The following is a 12,673-nucleotide window of genomic DNA, read 5'->3' as shown; positions in this document are numbered from 1 at the left end:
TCTTCTGTTTGTCTAGGAAGGGTCAAAAAACCAAGATGTGTCCTATCAGCATCGATCACAGACATGTTTGGAAAAGGTTCCTGCAAGCATCATGCTCTTTGACACCCAGTGAAAGAGTGTGTAGGCAGAGGGGCAGGAAATCTGTCCCATCTTGAAGATATCCGCCAATGTCTTTGTCCATAAGCCTGGGCGATGAACTTCCAAAAATCTTCTTGTATGCCATTTTGGCACAGAGACCATTAAAGAAAAACAGACTGATCTCCTTATAGCGGTGAGTAAATAAATACAGTTTTACGAGATCTTTTATAAGGTTGTCAAGGGCTTTTAATTGAGCGCCTAGATCTGGATTCCCTTGGTACAGAGTAGGCAAGTGTGGGTTTATATATTTTAAATTCTGCTTCTCCCGAGGTTTGTTGTAGGAATTAAAAATTAAAATGGAGTCCAGGCAGCAACAATGAATTAGAAAGGGAACGTGGGAAGCTCAGGCACAGACACAATGTATAAACTCTAAAGCTGACCTTCTCGGAAGAGCAGGAATGGGATCTTTCATTTAACACATCTTAGTTTGTTATCCTGGGAGTGAGTCTGATACCAGTTGCTTGTGGGAATAGTGGTCAGGGCCCACTGCCTCACAAACGTCATGCGTATGTGCATGCGGTCTCACCTCCAAAATTTCAAGGTAATAGAAAGTAATCTAATTATGTGGATAATTAAAAACAACCAAAGTGCAAGTTTAAAACTTGTACTTTTATGACTGCAAAGCAGGCTATCAAAATGACAGGGTGTCTGGATGTGATCGCTGCGCGCACTCAGATTAAATGAGTGCATTAGTTGATTGTTTCTGGTATGAAGATAAGCAGAGAAAAGTATAATAACGTTGGCATTTAAGTGGACCTAATTAGGCTTCAAGTTTAACACTCCATTAAGATGAATGGGAAAGGGTCACCCCCTGTTTGAGCTGCGGCATTGTCTTCGTGCGTCTGGATTTTGCCTCTGAAGACAACAGTCTGTCAGCATCCGTACTCGCCGTCACCCCTGTAAAAGCAGACTGGAAATTTAATTCTTTTAAAATTAAATCTCAGGTTCTGGAGGCCACAGTAAAACCCACGGGGAGATCGTAAATCTCCAAGTTCTGCAGCTGTATTAGTCATAAATAACAACAATAATAACGATAATACTTCTCTTGTCTGAAGGTACTTTGAAGTGCAGACTTCAGTGATTCCTGAGTAGGGTCTGGTGAAACCAATGACCTCCAGTTCACCACTGAAGGACCCTGTTCATAAGAAGGGTGAATGGCTTGGGTGAAGTTATGGAGCATGTCACTGGGAAAGCCAGAAATCACAGGGAGGGACTGCTCAGTGTTTGTTGCAATAGTCTGTCATCCATCAGGGAGAGGGAGGAAGGAGTAAAGGTCTTGTCTACCAAACTGAGTGCACGTTCCTGTGTAAGAAAAACCCAGGAATCAAAGGGCAGCACAGCAGATATGTTTACAGGGAGATGACCTGGTAAGTCCTGCCATCCTGCCATAAGGAAATCTGGCTCATTGGTATGAGAATAGGAAAAAAAGGTTAGTCCTGACAATGACCAACATGCATGGATGTGGTCTGAAAGTGATGAAACTCTGAAACACATTCACAATTGTTACTCGAAGAGCCAACGGATCATCCTATACCTGTCAATGACTGGATTCAGAAACTAGATGTCTAAGGATTACATGAGGAGAAGCCAATGAGGCTTGAATTGAGTGATTGAGTAATGATGGCCATTATTTTCTGATTCTTTGGAATCAGGAGGGGTAACTTTTAATTCTGGTTATGATCTAGGCTTGCTACATGTGGTTGAACAAACAATTTTCTCTTCTTAATTTAAAAAAAATTATTAAGTTGAAATATGGCCTGTTGACTCATATTCTAGGATTTGTGGCTGTGCTATTCAGTAAGATTGTAGAAAGAAAGTTTTGGTATACAGTTGGTGTCTGGGTAGAACAAATTACTATGTCCAACTCTTTTCTAAATGTGAAATTATAAATTTGGAACTGTGTAAATGTATTCAGTGATATTAAAATAATGGCTATATTTTAAAAATAAATTGTTTACCTTAAGATTTTGGAATTGGATGGAAGGAAATGTAACTCTCTGAGCCAACTTCTTAATAAATACTTAGATTAATTATTTCAGATCCCTGACTCATGGTATGTCACTGCTTGAACATTTCTAATAATGGAAAGTTAAGAATGGGACATCCTTTTCCCAATGTTGGTCATCTTGGGTTATTAGTTCTTCACACTCTGCCTTGCAATACTCTGTAGTGATTGATACCTTGTCTATGAGAAGATAATGTCTGTTCCTTCTGCTATTTGATAGATTTCAGTTATCTGAAGCAAATTATCATGTTAACTACTTATTTTATTTTAAGTTTTTTATAGGGCAGGCATACAGAAGTTTTCAGAAACTTTTATTGTTTCAGAGATTTCTCTCAAGCTTTAATACTACATGAAGACTCAACCTATCTTATAAATGTCCTATGTCATATCATTAAACTTGGATTACTCCTACTTGTTGAGAACAAATAGGTTAATATTTGTAAAATGTTATTTTTCACAATATATTTTTAAAATTATTTTTGGTCTAGGGAAAATCTAATTTGCATTTATGCCAATTAATTAAAATGTATTTATTTGTGACTTGCTTTGCTGCAGAATTAGTCATTAAATGCCATTTCCAATAATGCATTGTCAAGATAAAAACATGAAAATGGCAAATATAAATGAGATATAGAAAAATAAGATAGAAAAGAGTAAAGTTTATTATATAAAAATACATTTATGTGGTTATTGTATACTTATTTGTGGTTGGTCCAAATTAGATTCTGAAGATGACAGCAGCCAATTCAAAGACAAATATAAGATCAGTTATGAGACTAATAGCATATAATGTTAAAAAAGACAATTGGAAGAAACTCAATGATTCCTCACACAGAGTCCTGAGAACACATTCTCCCAAGTTCTCTTTTGGAGAACTCTATGTAATGAAGTACATATGTCTTGAGTAAAATTCTTATAATGAATTCCACAACAGCTTTTATAAGATCTTATCGCCATTGATAAAATTCCCAAATCCAAGTGCCTGGTATTCAGCAAGTATGCATAATGGGTTGAATTATTTCCCCGTCAAAAGATGTTCAACTCCTAACTCCTAGTGCGTGTGGAAATTACTTTATTTGGAAATAGTGACTTTGCAGATCTAATCGGGATAAAATGAGGTCTTACTGAATTAAGGCGGGCCCCTAGGTAATATGACTGATGTTGTTATAAAGAGAAGAAGAGACAGAGACCCAGACAGAGGAAGGAAGGCCATGTGAAGACAAAAGCAAAGATTGGAATTGGCTGCCATATGCAAGGAATGCCTGGGACTATCAGAAGCTTGAAGAGACAGGGACACATCCTCCTTGAGAAGTTTTCAAGGGAGCATAGCCCTGCCAACACATTGATTTTGGATTTCTAGCCTCCAGAACTGTAACAGGACAATTTTCTATTGAATTAAGACACTTGATTTGTGATCCTTTGTGATGAAGATAGTCTTGGGAAACTAATAGGGTGTTCAAATAAATTTCTATTAAGTGTATAAATATAGTTTATAAACTAATGGACTGATGGGAAAAGGCTGCAAAGAAATTCAACGATACTGCTATGATCAACTAAGAAAAATAATTGAAGCAATCCCACCAGATATATTTATATCCATTTCTATTTTTACTAAAGTCAGTATTTCTGCAGAGAAGATTTATTTATTGTGGGTTTATAATTAATAACTCATGACCAGGAGGTTTATGTGTAGATTTGGCCAATACCATGAGCCTTTTTATTCCCTGTGAGGAACAACTCTTCTTGGAGCTTTGAGCAGTATCAAGGCAATAGTAAGTATTCAGATAAATGTTCAGAGGAATGAGATATATGGTAAATTCTCTTGTTACATGATTAATAAGCTGGGTAGAGGAAGGCTCTGTCCCCAAATGCCATTATTAAAAAGGGGACATATTATATGTATGTATTTTAATTAGCTGTGTCACAGGAATCTGGTTTTCTCCCCTTGTGAATTTTTACTTTGTATGGGTGTTTCTGCTCCCTTTTCATTAGTCTTTTTCTCAAAACACATACCCAAGACTTCAATCCTTATCATCTCCAACTATCTACAAGAAATCAAATAAATCAATGACTCCCTAAACATTGAGAAGAAAGGAAAATGAAATACGAGCCAAGAGGAAAAACAGTGTCCTGATTCTGATTGGAACACAATCTACCAAAGTTATTGCAAGTCCAGGTTCATTCTCTTGGGTCCTGGCTTCCCCTCCTACTCTATCCTCAAGGCAGTCAAATGTTATGATAAGATAAAGGCAGCGACTAATGGGTCAATTGTCCGCCACAAATTACGAAAGCTCACAAACACAGATGAATATCATGCTTGATGAGCTGGTTTGGAAAGAAAAATCCACATTCTTTTAAATAACCTAATATATATTTTTTGAAATGACAAAGCTTTTGAGAATCATTGGACTCCTATGACTACAATAGCTTCATTTTTAAAAATGAGAGATAACATTTCTTAAATTTTCAACACAAGAAGCATCATTTTGGACCTGAAAAAAGAAGACCCTCCTCCCTTAAAAAAAGCATACATACAAATTAAACATCTGTAATAGTGTCAACAATAAAAATACAGTGTGTGTGTGTGTGTGTGTAACAAAATAAACAGAAAAACGTGGTGGGCAATCTCCAGCGGACCTATGGAAATATGGAGCGCATGAATGTTCACGTGTTTGCCAAGTTCTGTTCTCTATTCATCTTTCCTAGGTCCATCCCCCCAGCAGGTCCACCCCTGTCAGTCACATAAAGGGACACAATCTCCAAGCTGCCCTGCACTGGAACACTCACAGGTTCTCTCTCCCCCCAAATGTGAGTGGAGGCACTTTCCCTTTCTAAAAAGCAGCATCTGGCCTCTCCGTGCGCTCATTTGCATGCCAATACTGGATTGCTCTCCCAGCGCACAGCTACTTAATAGTGGTACCGGTGTCCGAGCTCTGGGAACAAACCAAATGGTTTGGGTGTGCTTTTGTGTGCAGCGCGGGTCGTTGCTACAGTGTGCTTATTAAGAATAGTACACATTCATTATAACAAGATTGCTCTTTTGCTTAGGGCCATCAGGGCGCATTCTGTAAATGAATTAACAGTAGCATGCATTTGTGTATTATGGGCCCAGAAGATGCATTTGTTTATTAAATAAATCTGCAACACAGAAAGTATGGTTGAAAAAAAAAATCTAGAAAATAATCAGAGTGCGCATGTACAGTAGCTATTTGTTTCTTTCTCTTTTTTTTTTTTTTTGAAACCTCAACGTCTTGGCGAGTTTGCCTCCTTTGTTTCTTTTAAATAACCAGAAATCACTATGGACTAATACCCTGCAAAGATGGATGTGAAAACATGAAGAGATCAAATTGAAGTTACAGGAGCACAAAACATTTCCAGAAGGGCTACTGTAAATAATCATGTAACTTTCAAATGGTTTATTATGACTCTTGTTTTTTTTTTTTTTTTTTTTAATTCCTTTGTCTTTCTTAAAACTGTCTCTAAAAATTGCTAATATTTGAAACTTAATTTTAATTTTTGGCTAAAATTTAGCTTGCATTAAATATATAATTTTCCCCATGAACTTTGTTTCCTTTTGAAAGAACAACTCTACTTTGGGGGCATTCAGCTAATGCTGATCCATTTATTTCCAACCTTTTGGCCCCGGTATAGCTAGTATATTTATAAACATGAATCTCTCTGTTAGATTTTATCCCTGTTAATGAACGATGATTTCTTAAAGTTTAAAATTGCACCGAGAACTCAGAATATTTAGATGTGGCTATTCTGTATTTCTTTCTCTCTCTTTTATTTTTTTATTTTGCAGTTTTACTATATAATCTGATATGTTTGCATTTAAAGTAAAATGGAAAGAAAATAGAAATACTTTAAAATAGGAAATGTAAAAGTCCCAAAAGCCCCAGAAGGATTGGTAGGAGATCTATTAAAATGAGCTGAAGGAAAGAAGAAACAGTCATATTCCCAAATTTTTGAAATTCTTATGCCATTTAAAGGACAGATGCCTTTTAGAAAGATAAATGGAAGCATTTGTATATAATCCAGGGGTACTAAGTAACATTTGGCAAAATATTGTAAAAGGGAAAGCCTGGTAATGGGTCAGAACCTCAGAGATTTTTAGCTTAGCAAAAGATCTATGACACTATTAAAAAATACCTGGCTAATTAGTCAGTCTGCAATATAAAAACTGTATTTTGCCAGAAACAGGGCAGGACTTAGAACAGATATTCCATATGCAGCAAAAAAGACATAGTGGATTGAAGCAGGATTACACTCTTCTCCCAAATGGAATCTTAAATACTTAGCATTTTGCTCTTAAAGAAGTAATATTCAGTTCTGTTATTTACTGGAGAAAACAGAAGCAACCTACCATTGTACCAACAGACTTGATTATTATGAAAGGGAGAGGAAAATATTTGCAACCCAGTTTCTTTTATTTCTCTCTCTCTCTCTTTTTTTTATTTATTATTTTGATCAAAAGCTCTATTTTTCCAGAGCATTTTATTTATTCTGTTGCAGCTTTTAGCCAGGCCAGCCAATCAGAAAGTCTGTAAGGGCCCGGGCCCAGACTCAGTGCTGAGCTCCAAATGTGATTCCAGTCCTGACAGGGGGATTATAGGAAACAGATGACTTACGCTTCTAATTTGTGGCCTTAAATTGCAAACAGAATTTCAGGAGTCGAGCAGAGTAATAAATGGCAATAGAAAAAGCCACACACAGCCAAATCAGTATGTGGTGGTTGTAGGTTAAACTAAATGGGAAGAGACAGGTTATGATGGTTCAGTGTATTACGGAGAAGAAAGTCTTAAATTACCAGTGCTGAGAGGTACTGCTCCACGGCAGACAGCATTGCATTGTGCAGTCTACAGATATCCCAAGCAGAACAATAAAAAAGCAGGTTTCACATGGAACCTGTTGCTGGCGGAATCATTTTTGCCCCCCCCTCTCAGAAATGGAAGCGGTGTTTTATGTTTGTTTTGACCTCTGCTGTATTCTTGGCCCCTTAACATCTGTTTTCTACCGTTGCCGTTTTTCACACCAAATTAAATGTCGAGGAGTCAGATAAAATAAGTTCAAAATATGTCCAAATTATTTTTGTTGACTTCCAACAAATGTCTCAGTGACTCTCTCCACACGGAATGATACCATTTAAATGCCAACGGAGAAAATTATTTTCCTTTCAACGTTTTAGGAGCTGAAGAAAGGATTTCTGAGGTGTACTTAAACCCGGGAAGTATTGATTGCCTTGGCCTTTTGCGTAACTTGTATGACTGTTTCAGACTAGCTTTAGGGCTCTTCCGTCACATGAAGTTATGTGTGTTTGTTGGGCAAAAATTCCAGGAAAATTGTTTAACAACAGCATATAACAGAGCCGTTATTCAGAGCGGCTTCACACCATGAATATCAGTTAGAAATGAGGGAGACCCACTGTTGATCATGTGGAAACCAGTATGTATTTGATTTTCTTCATAATCTCTCTACGTGTGTGTTTGTGTGCGCATGTGTGTAGGGGTAAGAGTTAAGACACTAATGACATGGATTTCCACTGTCAAAAGAAGTCTGGCTGTCATATGTCTGCCAAATCAAAGTTTAAAGAAGCATCTCATTTTGAACTTCAAATTCAATAAATATTGTAATAAAGCCAAACTACCTTCCTTTGCAAAGACTATAATCTTTTAAGATCCACCCTATCTGCGCATCAGAGTTTGACAACTTGTTCATGATAAAGATTGATTCAAAAGTAATTATCCTATCCTATGTTATTTATTGCCAATATATCAAAATAGCATGCTCCTAGTGAATGACAGAACCAGGGTTCTCTTTACTCCACAATGCTGCTCTTCCAGTGGGGCCAGCAGTGTTTCTTTCACTTTCTTTATGAAGAAGAAATCTATCTCACTAAAATTCTGATATTTTAACTAGTGTATTAACTTTGACTACACACTGAAGAAAAGCTGCTATGTGACAGGTATCCTGGGCGTGGGGAGAAAAACTATTTTCCTTGAACTATAATATTAAGCAAGCCTGTTGATAATCATTGGGGTTGACTGGCTAAATAGATTTTGATTAATCACTTGTAAAAATTATGCTCGTTAGAAGCACTTTATATTCTGTGTCATGGTGATAGCAATGCTGGTTCTAGCTATTTCTTTGTAAATGGTGTGCTTTTTTTTTTTTTTTAAATCACCTGGCAAAAGGAGAAAACAAACCTCCGATGAAAGCTTTTGTCTCCAACAGAAAACTCTTTTCATGCCTGTCTCCTTCTTTTTTAAAAAAAGAAATGCTCAATTATTATTTGTGTCATAGTGGGAAGACTGGGTCTCTATAGGGCCTGAACCTTTTCAAACAGGAGATAGCTTTTGTTTTTGTCCCCCCATCAACACCGATCACCTAATTAAATCTGATATCTCTGGCTGCAGCAAAATGATTTGTAATAGTTCTTTGGAGTTTACTTAATTAGTTTCAATGTCTTTTGTGTGGTAAACGTGGGGATATTTTATAAAATGGAGCTGGAAAAAAAAAAAAAAAAGAGGAGGCAAAATGCAGTCTTGCAAAGGATGGGGGAGCGGGGAGGTGAGAGGAAGGGCAGACCAATATGACCACCCCATGAAAGCAAGGTGTAGTTCCAACGCAAGGGCTTGCAGGCCGGTCATTCATTAGTTGAGATCATCAAGCAGATCTGACCTGGAAAAAGGCTTCCCGTCAAATGCAGTCCTGGGCATCTGTCAGGGCCTCAGATTCTACACCTTGATCAGCTCAAGACACTGACACCATTTTCTTTAACAAACACCAACAGCCTTTTGTCTCCTTCATTTTAACATCTCTCAGGGGTTGAATTCCCTTTCTTCTCCCGCTCTGTGGAGAGTAAAGGGAGCTTGTTAACTTGCTTAGATATTTTGACTGTGGATGCTCTTTGGCCACTTGCCTGTGGTAACAGTGTCAAAGCATAACTTGGTATAATTGCTGTATTTGCAGTCAGGAGAGTGCTCTGTCTTTGTGTTCAAGCTGCTGAATAAAAGGGAAGTGTCATTTTTGGAAAAATCCTGTAAATTATCCTCGAAGTTCAGTCAAAATACAATGTGTGACATACCTGGTGTGTCTTGTGTTCATTGCCAAGATACAGAAGAGTAAAATAATGGGGTTTTGACTACAGCAATTTAAAGCTAGTAAATTCCTGTATTTCTTATGCTGAGATCGGAGAATACAACAAAATGAAACTTGAAGCAGAAAGCAGCAGAACTGGGCTCTTTATAATTTAAAAAGTAACTGGAAAGCATTAAAATTTTTAATTATCCATTGTGTCACAATTTTCACACAGTATGGATTAGAAATGACAAATTTTGATGGACCTTCATTTAATAGAGGCGTGCATAATTTACATACATTAGCAATATCCATGCTGCAAGTGGAAATGAAGATTGTGATGGAACTTTATCTTATTGATGGTTAATAACAGGTGGCAATCTAAAACCACATTTATTATAAAATGCACTTTCAAAGTGGTAGAGTTTTCTTCCCTCTGTATTTTGTATGTTTTCCAAGAGTTGTTATAGTAAGGAAAATTGCAAAATGAGATTTGTGTGTTTTCCCTTTCGTACATAACAGTGTGAAATTTGAGGCAAATAGCGATCAATGGCGGAAAAGTATGGATGTCCTCCTGTGAGTGCATCTTCAAGGATGCTCATTGCAGAAGGAGTGCCAGCTGAACATTGTGCAGCACCGGTCGGTAGGCATAGGGCTGCCAATGCTGGCATTATTTAGTCGGAGATAAACGATCCTTCCAGTTAAGTAGACCTTCCCTGTGTCTCACAAACTGTACAAACCTGCATGCTGCTGGCAGGTAATGGCTTGTAATTAGCGTGGCAGGCAGGTAATGACTTGAAATCACCTGCCAATTTTTCCTGAGTGTTTGCTCTGTTTCAAAACTCTGGATGAGTGAGAAAGTCATGGGGGGCTATACGGATGCAAACAGAGAAAAGAGGAGGAATCCAACCAGGGAATCTCATTCTGAATAGACTTTCTCCCCATTTGTTGGCTTATTTTACTCCCAGGTCTTCCTTCTGTAGCTCCGAAGAGGCACTGAGAATTGGCAGGTTACTTTACCTGCCTGCTCCTCCTACTGGGAGAGATGGTGCCTGTTGAGAAAGTCTTCCCTGTTTTGGACTCAAACCAACCTTCGTAGCTGCAGCCTCCGCACTGGAAAATGGGGATTAGGAGGGCAATGGCTGCTCACCTTGTTTGAAAAGAAGCATGAGTTACTGAAAAGCAGACTTTTCCTTCCTGTGGAAGCCCACTTCTTTCTTTTCCATCAGCTTCCCCCAACTTTATGGAGAGTTGTTGGTACTGAAGCAAGGAAAGCTGGGCAAGGAGTGTGTGCAAAGTTGAGTCTGGACCAGGTCTCCAAGGATCCCACAAAGGCTTTGGGCCAGCACTCTACTCTCGAGAATGCACATAGGTTCCAAGTGAGTAACATAATTGAACATATTGAAATGTGGGTGGGGAGGAAGGAAGTAATGGCGAGCTGGACAGTATGTGGCCTTTCTCAACTTGAGTGACACACATTTTGCTCTAGCCAATTGCTCTACTATGGGTACCGGGTGGCCAGATTTCCCAAATTCTTAAGGGGAGCCAGAAATCTGGAATTTTTGGAAAAAAGGATCTCATTTTTAAAGCATTGAAACTAAATTAAAAAGAATATATAAACTTTTGTGTGGTTGAAACAACATTTCAGGCCACAGGCTTCTAGCTGATGGTCTCTGTTTTAAATTATATATTTTCTACTTGGTACCTTTTTTTTTTTTTTTTTGTAATCTTGTTAGATTACTAAAAAGTGAAAAACAGAGGTGGATTTACACAGGCAAGTACCCTGTTTCCCCGAAAACAAGACAGTGTCTTATATTAATTTTTTCTCCCGAAGTTGCGCTAGGTCTTATTTTCAGGGGATGTCTTATCTTTCCATGCACTAGGTCTTATTTTCGGGGAAACACGGTAGTTCCTTGGCTTTTAAAAATTTATTTTGATTGTTATGTCCAAACACTTGGCAAAAGACCTTTTAGGAAATCTCCTCATACAGTGTCTGCCTAATTTTGAGCTTTCCCTGAACACTGACAGCTTCCTTGGGCCAAACCAGTGGGGCTCTTTCAAACTTCCTTTCATAGAAGAACCTCCCTGAGCCCTGACTGCTTCTAACAAGTCATTATGAAGGAGAACTGACTGAGTGCACTCAGCCCAGCAGCCCACAGACTCCCAGGAACACGGTTTAGGCCACATGTGTCAAACACAAGGCCCGCGGGCCAAATCCGTCCCGCCAGGCCTTGCAATGTGGCCCGCACCACGCTGTCATCACTGCACTCTGCTGCGTTTCCATCACAATGACAGTTTATGACTGTTCAGTAAACCATTCGGCCCGCGATTTGGGCTGGATTTTAGATTTTGGCCCCTTCTCTGATTGAGTTCGACACCCCTAGTTTAGGCGTTACAAAGGCCTGGATTTTATTTGATCTTGAGTCTACCTACTTGGCCCCTGTGACCTTGAGCAAGTCACTCCATTCTTGCTGCCTCCATTTCCTCACTGGTCAGATAAGAGGCATGTAGTTACCTTGTAGAACTGTGGTTAGGAATAGAGAAAAACACATAAATTGTTCCTTGTATTCATCTGTCATAGAACAGAGGAATAGATTGTAGTCATTGGATGCAATAGCAGATACATACTTCTTACCCTGGTTAAAATCCAAATCATAAACACACTTTATATTTGTTTGAAATCCAAGCCTTCTATGCTTTTCCAGGATATTTAAGGAAAATTAGTCAGCTTTCTTGATAAAGTTCATTTTTAATCTAAAAAAAAATCAAATAATATCATGTTTTATTATTTGAGTGACATCCAGAACACTGGTGCAATCAAATGACAATTTTTTTTTTTAAGTTTAAAAGTTACTAGTAAGAGTAAAGTAAATCCAGGTATACAACATAAAACCAGAAGGGAGAAATAGTTCAAATTTTGTCCCTGGACAAAATGATGAAAGTGATTTTTAAGAAAATAATTAAAACAGATTATTTGTTCTTTTATATTCAAGCAAGAAATCTGCTAACAGATCACGGTTAATGGAAATTAGTTAAAAATAGACCTGATTAGGTTTGTACGGGGGTAACAGCAATAAGTTGGGCTGGTCACTCTGGATGTGCCAAGGATCAGAACAAAAGAACTTGCCTTCTAGATGTCTTACAGAAAGAGAACCAGATGTTGGAGGTGGCTTCAAAACAGTCTAAAAATTATCCTTTACACACTGGATTTTTTTTTCCTATGCAGTTACTATAAGTTTAAAAGAGAAGTTTCTAGCTATATTATACTAAACTGAATAATACTTGCTTATTTGTTAGTTGGAATTTTTTTTTAAGGGGGAAAGGGTTTATATAAGTACTAAAAACTTTCTTCTCAAATCGAAAGAGAAAATTGAATCTATATGAAAGCAAATGTACAATTGGCCTAATTTGTCCTTTTTCCAAATGCTTTTCATAGATGGTTGACTAAGA

The 12,673-nt window shown here is 37.8% G+C and overlaps 1 long non-coding RNA gene across 1 annotated transcript; it reads left to right on the top strand.

Moving 5' to 3' along the window:
• Positions 1-1,202: 1,202 nt before the first annotated feature.
• LOC123651665 lies at positions 1,203-11,403 on the top strand. Its single transcript, XR_006740540.1, has 3 exons — positions 1,203-1,288; positions 10,192-10,602; positions 11,299-11,403. It is a non-coding gene; the product is annotated as an uncharacterized LOC123651665 (long non-coding RNA).
• The last annotated feature ends 1,270 nt before the right edge of the window (positions 11,404-12,673 follow it).

This window comes from Pipistrellus kuhlii, unplaced genomic scaffold (genome assembly GCF_014108245.1).
Source record: "Pipistrellus kuhlii isolate mPipKuh1 unplaced genomic scaffold, mPipKuh1.p scaffold_m20_p_7, whole genome shotgun sequence".
In the NCBI taxonomy this organism is placed as follows: Eukaryota; Metazoa; Chordata; class Mammalia; order Chiroptera; family Vespertilionidae; genus Pipistrellus; species Pipistrellus kuhlii.
This window is presented reverse-complemented; position numbering and strand designations above follow the sequence as displayed.